The following is a 13,078-nucleotide window of genomic DNA, read 5'->3' on the forward strand; positions in this document are numbered from 1 at the left end:
CAGTATTTAACTGTGTACAGCCCTGGAGGTTTAGGCGATAGGAAACAAATTGGTGTGTACAAATTTAAAACATGTAATTACTAAATGGGTGAAAATCGCTTGTATCCATAATGGGCAGCATTAATATATACCCACATGACAGCTCATTGTTACTTTGTAATTCTACTCCACTACAATTCAGAGGTTAACCTGGTATTTTTACTCCACTACATTTATTTTAGTTACTTTGCAGATTCTGATTAATGATGTGAAATATAAAACAATTTAACGACTTTAGTTACACCTGAGTAAAATGCAGGGAAGGTGATTGTCAAGTGCCAACAATCAGGAGAGATATTTGATAGTTGGTGCTTGAGAAGACTAAACATTTATCTGCAGATCTCTACTGTATAAAGTATATTCATTACTCGTTATTCTCTACTAATAGTTCATTAAAAACTGTACATAATTGCTATTTTGCACATCCCTTTCAAGATTTCAAGATTTTCTAAGGTTTATTGACATATCATACACAACTGCAGTCTAGTTATGCAATTAATGAAAAACTTCGGTCACAGGTTCCTCAACAGTGCATTACAAGACATCTATCAATATTTGTGTATACCTCCACTATTAAACTATTCTGCACATTTCTTATACTATCTACATACATAAGAGTATAATTAATGTGTATAATATCAGTTAAAATAAGTGCTTCAAAATAGTTAACATTGCAGGAAAGCAATATATTAGACGTTAAGTACTTTGTCAGGCTTAATATGTATCTGTAGATACCCCCAAAGCTTTTTTCTTATTTAAAAGAAGACCTTAACCTAAAGTATTCTTTAATGTTTAAATGAAGGGGAATTAGTTTGTCTGTTTTGCACATACTCCTTTTAATATCTTTGTACATCCAGCACTAAACTGTTTTATTGTAGAGATCACTTACAGTATCTTCTTGATTTTTTAATATTCTATATTTCTATCATTGACCTTCTACTTCCCCCCTATGAAGGTATGTACTCTTAATATTTGTTTCATCAAATAACATTATTCAACAAAAATAATTCAATAACGTGCTTTAACCACTAGGCGGTGCACACAAGATACATACTAATAATAACTTTGTATTATTAGTGTAGAACACTTATGTATGTATAACCAGGGGTGCACACAACTTTCTCAATGAGGTACTCAGATGAGTACCTGGAGTCAGTGTTTGGTACTCCAACTTCCAGCTCCCCTCAAAGTTCCCATGAAGCCCTCTGTATCGCGAATGTCAGCGGGTTGGGGTGCTAGTGGAGTATGATGAAGCCCTCTGTATCGCGAATGTCAACGGGGGGCGGGGGGGGTAGTAGTAGAGTGCAGAGCTTCGTGACCACAGAGCGTGTGAACGTTGTGATCAGCTGTTTTAGCGCAGTGCTGCTGTACAGGCCGACGTTAACAGCAGCCCTGTCTGTGCACACGGAGACCAACTCCGTCGTCCGATGATCTAACCGCCTTCTGGAAAAGCTTCACATATACATCGGTACGCAAATGCGCTTTGTGACACAAGTGACGGTACGCATTTCAGATTGTTGCCGCGCATGCGTACCTGCGTACCACTTATGTGCACCCCTGTGTATAACATCTGAAGATGTGTAGTTTTATTCAGGTTTTCACATAATTTTAGAGGATATTGCTATACTATTTCTCATGTTTTACTTCTACACATTAATATCTGATTTGTAAAGCATCACAGACAGAAAGATATATCCGTCATTTAATGGTAAGCTATTGAAATTGTGATTCCATAGATGTACCTCCCATCACCCAAATCCCCTGACTATTCTCTCAACACAGTATTTACATTCTTATATTCAAAGAAAATCAGTAATATCTTTAAAAACTACAAGTCCTTTTCTATCAGCTTTGCACCGTTATGGTGTAAATATAACCAGGGGTGCACACAACTTTCTCAGTGAGGTACTCAGATGAGTACCTGGAGTCAGTGTTTGGTACTCCAACTTCCGGCTCCCCTCAAAGTTCCCATGAAGCCCTCTGTATCGCGAATGTCAGCGGGTGGGGGTGCTCGTGGAGTATGATGAAGCCCTCTGTATCGCGAATGTCAACGGGGGGCGGGGGGGGGGTAGTAGTAGAGTGCAGAGCTTCGTGACCACAGAGCGTGTGAACGTTGTGATCAGCTGTTTTAGCGCAGTGCTGCTGTACAGGCCGACGTTAACAGCAGCCCTGTCTGTGCACACGGAGACCAACTCCGTCGTCCGATGATCTAACCGCCTTCTGGAAAAGCTTCACATATACATCGGTACGCAAATGCGCTTTGTGACACAAGTGACGGTACGCATTTCAGATTGTTGCCGCGCATGCGTACCTGCGTACCACTTATGTGCACCCCTGAATATAACCTATCTACCAATTGGATCAAATAAAAAAGTCAGCCAAATTACTATTGTTACTGCAAGGAGACGTATTTTGTGAAAATAAATGTAAGATGTTGTTTAATTGTTGATATTGTAAGGGAAACTTCTGCAGCAATGGAGAGTCAGGACTCAGAGAGACACGAGGAGAGTTGGAGCTTTGATGTCAAACACTGATGTTTATTATAAGTATCGGCCGGAGAGATTCACATCACAAGTCACAGAGCAGCAGAGGTTCTGACTGCACGGTTGCGTTGCCACATCAATTCTTCCCAGCCTCTCTCTCGATAGATCTTTTAACTAGTTTACAGAGAGTTCTGGGAACACTGGAGATAGCCCCAACATCTGGAGACACTCAATCACTTGTCTGACTCTTAGGCTCTGTGACCGAGAATTGACCGGTCATAAAACTGAGAATAAGTGCAGCAGCACATTTTTTAAAGGAGATAACAGAATCAGGTTTGGTTATTAACGTCAAGAGCCAATAATGTTAAATATCTTAGGAGTAAGGAAGAATTATTCCCTAACAGATATATTTATGATTCACGTCACATATTCAGTTTTGGCGGCATTTCTTCCAGTTTTTCCAAAGGTCTTCTCATCAGGGCTCTATAAATAAAGAACTACGGCAGATGTGTAATATTTAATGTAGCCGAACCGTGTATTATAATGCCTTTATGTGATGACTTCCAAAGAGAAAAGCAAGAACACTCGGAATAAAGTATTATTTTCTTTTCTTTAAATGTTTTCGGATATCATACAATCAAAAAAATAACTCTTTGAATGAACGTAATTAAATCATGGACAATATTTCCACATGATTAAATCACTTTCTTTCAAGATTAAGCAATTTCATTGGTCCAACTTGATTTACTTGGGTTGGGTCAACATAATCTATTAGGATTGATACTACTAATTTATAAGGTTTGTTACCAACTTAATTTACTTGGGTTGGGTCAACGTAATCTAATAGGATTGATACTACTTATTTATAAGGTTTGTTACCAACTTAATTTACTTGGGTTGGGTCAACGTAATCTATTAGGATTGATACTACTTATTTATAAGGTTTTTTACCAAACACACACTCTCCTGTCCTGCCAGGCGACACGCCCGTTCTAAGCCGTATCCCTCACTCCTCACATCCCAAGCTGCATCCCCACAAAGTGTATTATGTTGTTACATCGTTTCAGATGTTATGTTTCAGTTGTGCTCTGTCTATGTTCAGTGATGCAAACTTGTCACCTTTCGGCGAAATTCGCCGTTTTGAATCCAAAATAGGTCGTTACAGTAAAAGCCCTGCATTCAAAATGTTCCTCAAGTAAAAGTAGAAAAAGTATTATCATCAAAATATAGTGAAAGTAGCGACAGTAAAAGTAGTCATTGTGCAGATTGGTCCATTTCAGAATAACATATATGATATGTTTTATAATGATTGATCATGAAAGTGTTCTCAAAGCTGGTAAAGGTGCAGCTAGTTTGAATGACTTTGTATACTGCAGGGTAGCTTGTGGATTTACTCCAGGTGGAACTAAAGTCTGATTTAACACTTGATTATATTTCAAATCATTCATCCACATCTTTAAAGTAACTAAGGGTATTAAATACATGTAGGGGAGTAGAAATACACCATGTACCTCTGAACTGTAGTGGGGTAGAAGAACAAAGTAGCAAAACATTGAAATACTTAAATAAAGTACAAGTATCTCAAAATTGTGCCCAAGTATAGTACTTGTTGAGTTTATGAACTTAGTTACTTTACACCATGTGGCTATAAAGATAGAAAGACTAAGCCTTGCACAGAGGCATGAAAATACATTTTCAAAATGCTCAACAGTGCTGCCAAAATTATAAACTGACTGCTCCACAATTTAAAATAAATGCTTTTATATATTTCTATTAGATGTGACTCTTTGGCGTTTCTGTTATTATTAACACTGCTGCTTTAGTTGTTCTTACTGCTAAAATCCTCTGTCATTCCGTGGGGTGGGGGAGCCGGGGGCTCGAATCCTTGTCACCTTTTTCATACCTGATGAGTTTGCATCCCTGTATGTTAAAAAGCCTCAGTCACCTTAATTAATGTAATAAGAACATCTCAGGTCAGTAACACTCAAAGCTAAATGTGCAATACCATGTTCAGCTATGTTACTATTTATAATGTTATTGTTGTTACATCAGAAGATGTACATATTGGAATGATTTCTTAACTTACAGTAGGCTATTGTTTACAATGTGTGTTGGAAGGATTTATTAAATTACTATGAATATTGTCATTGTTGAAGGCTTTTAGAGAAGGGTGAACTATAAGCCTGAATTACATAACATTTTATACCTAAAAACATAAAAGCCACAATAAATGAATCACAATTATTCTAGTTATTTTTACCTCCTGTATTGCTTTCAACCCACCATCTTTTATGGTGTTGTTACGTCACTAACTGTAAGCTTGTCACATACAGTCTATGGTCACTCAGAGTAACCTACAGTTAATTTAGCTGCTGGAGAAGAAAGATCAGGGGGGGATGGGGGGGAGAGAGCTGTGGTTGATGGGCCATTAGTTGTGTAAATACACAGCTGAGAGCTGCCGTTTCATTCAGACTGTTTAAAAAACGGTAACAACGGACTATTTTTCTTAGCGTACGCATGTCAATTTAAATCAATACATACAACTATTTTTTAAATCAATAAAAACATTTTCTAAATCCATAAAAACATTTCAATTAATACTGGGAGTCATGTCGTTACTTTGTTGAGAATGTGGCCGTGTAATAAGCGGGATAATTTGCAGCGACTTGTTCCTTATGGGGAAAATAGCAGCCGTCATGCAGATCAAGATCCCTCCGCTACGCTTTGGGATCCTGATCTGTCGACGAGGCTCCATTCAAATATAAATATTTTTGGTGAATTACTGAGTTTAGGCACGTTAATAACGTTTTAATGAAGTTGAATACAGTATATTCATGTGTGTCCGTGATTTCATGTCAATTCGGCGAACATAAACATAAATGATTGTGGTGAAGATGATGATTAAATTAGGATTAAAAATCGAGAGCCGGGCTGCATTTCCTCCCGTTCGTTTTTTTCGACTAAACAACATTATTTTGTTAAATAACAACATGGTGATGTTTTGTAAATGATTACATTTCTCTTATTTAGCACAGAGTATGATATCCGTGACATATGGATCTTAACAAAGTTCCGCTGTACATCCAGCGTACTGTATCTAACTTTATTTCACATGAGCTCCAGTGTGGAACCCCACTGCACCCCCTGGTGGATCAATGATCCTTTGCAGCTGGCTTCATTATCATTACATTTATCTATCACGTACCAATCACGGCCCTCGCGTTTCAAACTGTCTGAAATGAATCGCTACATCTGTAACACAAACGCGAGATGTTGAAATAAAATTGTATTTCACAAAATAGGCAAAGATAAACAATGCTTTACGCTGACAGATGTTATTAAATATAACAGTGAATATATATTTCACAAAATAGGCAAAGATAAACAATGCTTTACGCTGACAGATGTTATTAAATATAACAGTGAATATATATTTCACAAAATAGGCAAAGGTAAACAATGCTTTACGCTGACAGATGTCATTAAATATAACAGTGAATATATATTTCACAAAATAGGCAAAGGTAAAAAATGCTTTACGCTGACAGAGCTAATTAAATATAACAGTGAATATATATTTCACAAAATAGGCAAAGGTAAACAATGCTTTACACTGACAGATGTTATTAAATATAACAGTGAATATATATTTCACAAAATAGGCAAAGGTAAACAATGCTTTACACTGACAGATGTTATTAAATATAACAGTGAATATATATTTCCCAAAATAGGCAAAGGTAAACAATGCTTTACACTGACAGATGTTATTAAATATAACAGTGAATATATATTTCACAAAATAGGCAAAGGTAAACAATGCTTTACACTGACAGATGTTATTAAATATAACAGTGAATATATATTTCCCAAAATAGGCAAAGGTAAACAATGCTTTACACTGAAAGGTGCTTGAAAAAATTAAGTTTCTTCCCAAATATTAAAATGTTTCAACAGTAAACCAATTGAGGCAACATGGTAACATCTGCCTCCTCGCACAGCCCTCTGCTCAGTGAGGTCCACGTAACCATGCTACAGCCAACTTTGAATGCTTACTTTTATACTTCTTGCATATAATCTAGACCCTCCAGAAAAACGCGATCCTGCGATCGCAGAATTTACCGTATAATCAGCAAAATGGCGCAGATTTTTAAAAGGCCGCATATTTATCAAAGGGCCGCATAATCCCCGCATTTTTCCACACAAAGTTGAGAAGAAAAAAAAGTTAACTCGTCTTGACGTGACGTCATCAGCTCGCGCATCACAGAATGTAAACAACACTGTATAGAGCTCATTTACCAACGAACATTTCTACTAAAAACCGGGCAAAAGGTGGGGGGAAACTATTCTGCACCCCGTGCAACTGTGTGTTGGAGCATAAGAGAAAATCGACGGTGGCGACCCACTTTGATTCATTCAAACATTCGAAAATGCTTTCTGCTGCTGCGGACAAGAAAGCCATTCAACTCACGTTGAATCAAGGGAATCAACCTCCAACCTCCAAAACCCTTTCGAGGGCTACAATAAACGAAGTGAGTAGCCTACAAGATTGAAGCTGGTCAGATGACGAACGAGTAAATGAAAACAGAATGAGGCGGAGAAGTGTGTGTGTGTGTGTGTGTGAGATTAAAATAGCCCAATTGCTTTTACAGTAAATAAACTGAATGTGTTTAATTGAATAGTGAAGGGGTTTAACGTTAGTGGCAGGTTGTGAGTGAGAGAGAATAAATAAGACAGCCCAATATTTAAAAAAATTGTTATTCTTTTCCCCCGCATATTTCCGCATATTTCCTAACTTCCCGCAATTTCACCGCATAAAATCACATAAAACCCCGCATGTTTAATCGCATAATCAAGGAATTTAGCCCGCATAATCAAGGATTTTTGCCCGCGTTTTTCTGGAGGGTCTAATAATCAACATTTCTGTCAAGGTGAGTCACCGATTCTCTGATGGCTGTGTGTTTGGAACATGAGGCGATCCCAAACAGTGACATTAGGCACGGGAAAGCAATGTTTTGAGGACTTGTCCTTTTGTGGATAGTCTGTTTCCATCTAGCTCCATCATTATTTTCTGCAGTGCTTCAAATGTAAACTTCAGCTCTGGAGGGTAGCTTAAGTTTAGAGCATACACGAGAGCAAACATCATCGCCACCGCAAAAGATACGTTTCCCAAATCATCCAGCACTTCGACCCCCTCCAGAATGATCCCAACGTTCTCGGGGTCATCCCCAGGCTCTGCACCTTCGTGTCGAATGACAAATATTCCGAAGACCGTCTCTGCCATTACCGTTTGACTGCTGTTGTCAATGCTCTGTGAAAAAACAAATAAGAAGGAGAGTGATTTTCACTGATGTGCATTACATCCCATTTCTATAATGTGTCATATCGAGCTTTATGTAGTTTGGGTTTTCCAAATTGAAAAAAAAGAAAAAGAAAAAACACTGTTTCCAAAAAGCATTAACATATCCAACATCATCAAAATGTAAAGGCAACATTGCCCTAAGGGTTAGTTTTAGAGGAAACACAATCCATTCCAACTATGATCATCCTCCTCTTTGTGAAGATAAAAAAGGTAAATCAACATACCATGTATTCCTTCACCAGCTTCTCTGCATCTTCGTTGAAGTAGACACAAAGACCTTTGAGGATGCATTCGCGTCTCATGTCAATGCTGTCAGTCTAAGTATGCAGATCACAAAAACATACAATAAAAAAGCCCATTAAGAACAACAAGCAGACTGGGTTTCACCGTTTCACAAATGTTTTCTTTAAAAACCTGAATGTAATATTGCACTTTAATTAAATGGGTTTAGTTTGGACAGATAATAGACTATGCGATTTAAGCAATACATTGTTCTAAAAAAGGAAAACAATTAGTTGTTCATTTGAGGAGACCTGTCTTATTTTGAATATTTAAAATAGCTTTTTATTGAAGAAATACTTTTGCTTTAAAAAGGTAATCTGTTTCCAATTACTCGATTAATCAATGGAATAATTGATAGAATACTCGATTACTAAAATAATTGATAGCTGCAGCCCTACAGTACACTCAGTGACCATTGGGGTAGGAACATCTGCCATTTCCATGAAAGACTGCTGTCAGGGACAGCTTTGTAGTGCGTTATTTTAGGCCTTCATAATAGTATGCCGCTCACTCTGATACAATGACCCCCACTGGGGGAATGGATGTGGTGCTAAGTGTCAAAAAAATATCGAAAACATAATGCTTCGGATGCTATGCTATTCACGGAACATCCTAGACTTTTTACAGCTCCTACAGTTTCTTTGTCTCCTTTACATTGTTTTCATACCTGGGAAGCATGATGCTTTTGATCTTCTTCGCTTGAACTCCACCTTTCTTGGTATACACGTCGATCAGGCTTGTAGAGTTAATATCCAGCGAAGAGAAGAACTTGGATTGCAAATTAATTGTTGTGATTCTCTTAAATTCTGCATTCACCTATAACAAAAAAACAAAACCCACAAAACTCAGATTGGCTATTTTGATGTCACTGTTTACAGGTTTGATTTAGCATTCCGTTTAAGACACGCAATTGCATAAATCATGTATTTATTTATATGATTCCTGCATACAAATGCCTCTGTACATACAAAATTCAGAATTTGTCAATATGTCTTTTATATGGCACATACTGTGCAGTCCGTAAGCATTCATTGTCTACTATATATATCCCAATAAAATTAAAAAGGGGACGTTCCTTCACACATTCATTCACTTACCTCACGCACATGGAAGAGAGCCGGTCACCTGGTTTTGAAATCGGCTATCATTCGTGCCTGCCGAACAACCTCTTGCCTTCTGTATGCAAAGGTCTTTTCCATCAATGTTGCCACCTTGTCCGCATTATTCCTTTGCATTACTTCTGAGAGGAGGGTCACTCTTAACTTTTCAAGCGTCTCTGCCGTTTCCCCGGATGGGTAGGTGGGGCAGTAATTCACCTCTGCTTTTTTCGTCTTTTTCACACCATAGCCAGGACTGCATTTGCCATCAGGTTTGTGTTTTAGGGCATTCACTACAACTTCGGGGCATCCAAGCCGCCTAAGCTTTGTTCGGTAGTTAGCAAGTTTATATTTCAAGCTCGTCTTCCATCCGCCATATCCAGTGAAAGAACCGGGTTCTTTCAAACATGGATGTGATGAGACAAGAGCTTTTGCTACCTCCTCAAACTCACTGTCAGAGAGGTAGACTTTGTACTCTATAATCTTCTCAGCTAAGCCATCAAGAATGGCAGATTTAAGTTTGTTGTCAGGACTCAACAATGTTCCGTCCGTTTTGAAAGTAGCGTTGGCCCTGTCCAGCTGTAGTTCAGTGTCGTAAGAGAACCGGGGCACAATGAAGACAGGGGGCCATCCAGATGATCTTGACGTGGACTCAGGAGACGACAGTATGTCAGTATTGACGGAGCTTCCAGATGAGAGAGATCAGGAGTCATTTAGACAGCGGGAAGTGGCAGCAGCTGAGTAGGGAGGGGGCAGGGAGCCAACAGGCTGTGCAGGTGCAACTGATGTAAAGATGACCTTGATGGAACTTCTGTCCTGGACATCTGATGTTGACAGCAAGTTGGTGAATTCATTCCCAAACTCAGCATCCATGAATTGGAGCCTGAATTCTCCTTCTATTCCACACTGCCTCTTAATTTGCTGTGTGAGTTCAGTGACAGACTCTGGAATCCCATCTGGAAGGATCAATCTCTGGGAACTGTTTTCTCCTAAAATGATTCTGAGCTTCACTGGAGTAGCCACGCCACGGCCGTCTGTGAAAGAGGGATGAGAAAAGTAGCCTACATGTTACACAGAACCTTTTTTTCAAGGGATGCACAAGGGTTAATCTTAATTTCAACAGAGCAATGAGAGGACAAAATAACCATTCAACGTTAAATCTGTCGGTTACCTTATATGTCTATGTGTCTTTTTAATGTCACCATTCTGAGAGGTCCAACAAAGTAGTCTGCCAAAGGATAGTCATCTGCCAGTTCCTCAAGCTCAATCAAAACAGTTTCTCTTGCTGGACTCAGCTCAAAGGCTCTGAAATGCTCCCTATACCACCCATAAAGCCTTCTCACCATGAAACATAGTTTCTCCTGTACAATGCAAATCTGAAGAATCTCTCCAAAGTCAGGCAGTCCACTTGTAGACCCATTAGCAACTATCATCCCATTTCTGAATGTTACCCCTTTGCTTGACACACTTTGTTAAGTGAACTTCTGTTGTACCAGGGAAGTTCTGGCTGAGCTATTTCTTGTTTCAATACATCCAAAGGCACTGTTGAGACCTTTGTGATTTCCAGGGCAGCTTCATCAAAACTGGATGATACCAGTTGATAGGAAATCATTAGCTGATGCTTAGTAGCTAGCGAGAGGGGCACATTTTTAAAGCAATTGGTGTGTTGCGCAGCCGGTTAAAAAAAGTCACTGGCCCGGGGGTGCAGTGACACAGAGCCGAACATAACTATATGCTGAGCAGGGAGAGCTAGCGGAGAGACGGAGAGTGCGACTACCGACACTAGCAGAGCGGCACCCGTCACGTAACATTAACTGCCGAGCGAAAACCACAGTGGCTGTCAGCTCCGCATGGCAGCTAGCTTGACAGCTAATTTACGTGATGCAGCCGAATAACAGCGCAACATTCCTTTGTAAAAGGGGCTGATATTACTGACCTATAAGCGCCTGGGGTAGCACACTTTTCGTTTAACTTTCCCAGAGTAATGCTACCGTCATTTAGTTTTCAATCCTAATATCCTATATTTTAACCATCTCCCTAACAGGCAGTTACAGACTAGCTAGTTAACGACGTTAGCTTTAGCATGTTCATCGGCTCATTCGGCTTTTTAAGTGAGATACAAAATAACACTAAATAACAAATTAACTATCAACGTTACCACAATATCGCTGATGGACTAGCAGTTGATGATATTTATTGACAGCTTCACAGTTAGATGACAATGTTTTCTGCTTACCTCCTCCAACTTTCGCCAACGGTCTTGCTTGTCTCAACGATCCTCTCTCGCGATGATGATGGTTAAGTTTACGGTTACGCCCAAATATCGCGAGTGCACACAGGATGCAGGGAAAAAACTTTACCGCCAGATCGTGGTCAAAAATCAAACAATGGCAGAGTCTGGCAGAGTTCTCTTAATACATCCATGGAAGTGTCAAGGAGCTGTCAAGAATGTAGCATGCCTTATTGTTCAAGCCGTGTTTGTCATTTCACATCTTTACAACCGTGAACATTTAAAAGTAGATAGATTTGTGTCTCTTTTACATTAGTTGGTATCCAGTTTATTGGTGGTTATAGCGCCACCTTCTGCTCTGGAGTGGGAATCATATATAACCTACAGATGTAGCGATTCATTTCAGACAGTTTGAAACGCGAGGGCCGTGATTGGTACGTGATCTGCCCTCGCTCAAGGGAAAACCTCCAGCTTGACTTGAGACCGCCCCCGTGATAGATAAATGTAATTATAATGAAGCCAGCTGCAATGGATCATTGATCCACCAGGGGGTGCAGTGGGGTTCCACACTGGAGCTCATGTGAAATAAAGTGAGATACAGTATGCTCGATGTACAGCGGAACTTTGTTAAGATCCATATGTCACGGATATCATACTACTGTGCTAAATAAGAGACATGTAATCATTTACAAAACATCACCATGTTGTTATTTAACAAAATGATGTTGTTATTCGAAAAAAATGAACGGGAGGAAATGCAGCCCGGCTCTCGATTTTTAATCCTAATTTAATCATCATCTTCACCACGATCATTTATGTTTATGTTCGCCGAATTGACATGAAATCACTGACACATATGAATATACTGTATTCAACTTCATTAAAACGTTATTAACGTGCCTAAACTCAGTAATTCACCAAAAATATGTATATTTTAATGGAGCTTCGTCGATCGATCAGGATCCCAAAGTGTAGCGGAGGGATCCTCATCTGGATGAAGGGTGTTATTTTCTCCATAAGGAACAAGTCGCTGCAAATTATCCCACTTATTACATGGCCACATTCTCAACAAAGTAACGACATGACTCCCAATATTAATTTAAATGCTTTTATGGATTTAGAAAATGTTTTTATTGATTTAAAAAATAGTTGTATGTATTGATTTAAATTGACATGCATCCGCTAAGAAAAATAGTCCGTTGTTACAGTTTTTTAAACAGTCTGAATGAAACGGCAGCTCTCAGCTGTGTATTTACACAACTAATGGCCCATCAACCACAGCTCTCTCCCCCCCTCCCCCCCTGATCTTTCTTCTCCAGCAGCTAAATTAACAGTAGGTTACTCTGAGTGACCATAGACTGTATGTGACAAGCTTACAGTTAGTGACGTAACAACACCATAAAAGCTGGTGGGTTGAAAGCAATACGGGAGGTAAAAATAACTACAATAATTGTGATTTATTTATTGTGGCTTTTATGTTTTTAGGTATAAAATGTTATGTAATTCAGGCTTATAGTTCACCCTTCTCTAAAAGCCTTCAACAATGACAATATTCATTGTAATTTAATAAATCCTTCCAACACAC

At 39.0% G+C, this 13,078-nt stretch overlaps 1 long non-coding RNA gene across 1 annotated transcript; it reads right to left on the reverse strand.

The window, feature by feature from the left end:
* Window positions 1-5,672: 5,672 nt before the first annotated feature.
* LOC307045490 lies at window positions 5,673-11,794 on the reverse strand. Its single transcript, XR_013809939.1, has 5 exons — window positions 11,500-11,794; window positions 9,264-10,297; window positions 8,834-8,982; window positions 8,109-8,201; window positions 5,673-7,833 (listed from the first exon to the last, which is right to left on the reverse strand). It is a non-coding gene; the product is annotated as an uncharacterized lncRNA (long non-coding RNA).
* Window positions 11,795-13,078: the final 1,284 nt, after the last annotated feature.

This window comes from Notothenia rossii (genome assembly GCF_949606895.1).
Source record: "Notothenia rossii genome assembly, chromosome: 7".
Classification (NCBI taxonomy): domain Eukaryota; kingdom Metazoa; phylum Chordata; class Actinopteri; order Perciformes; family Nototheniidae; genus Notothenia; species Notothenia rossii.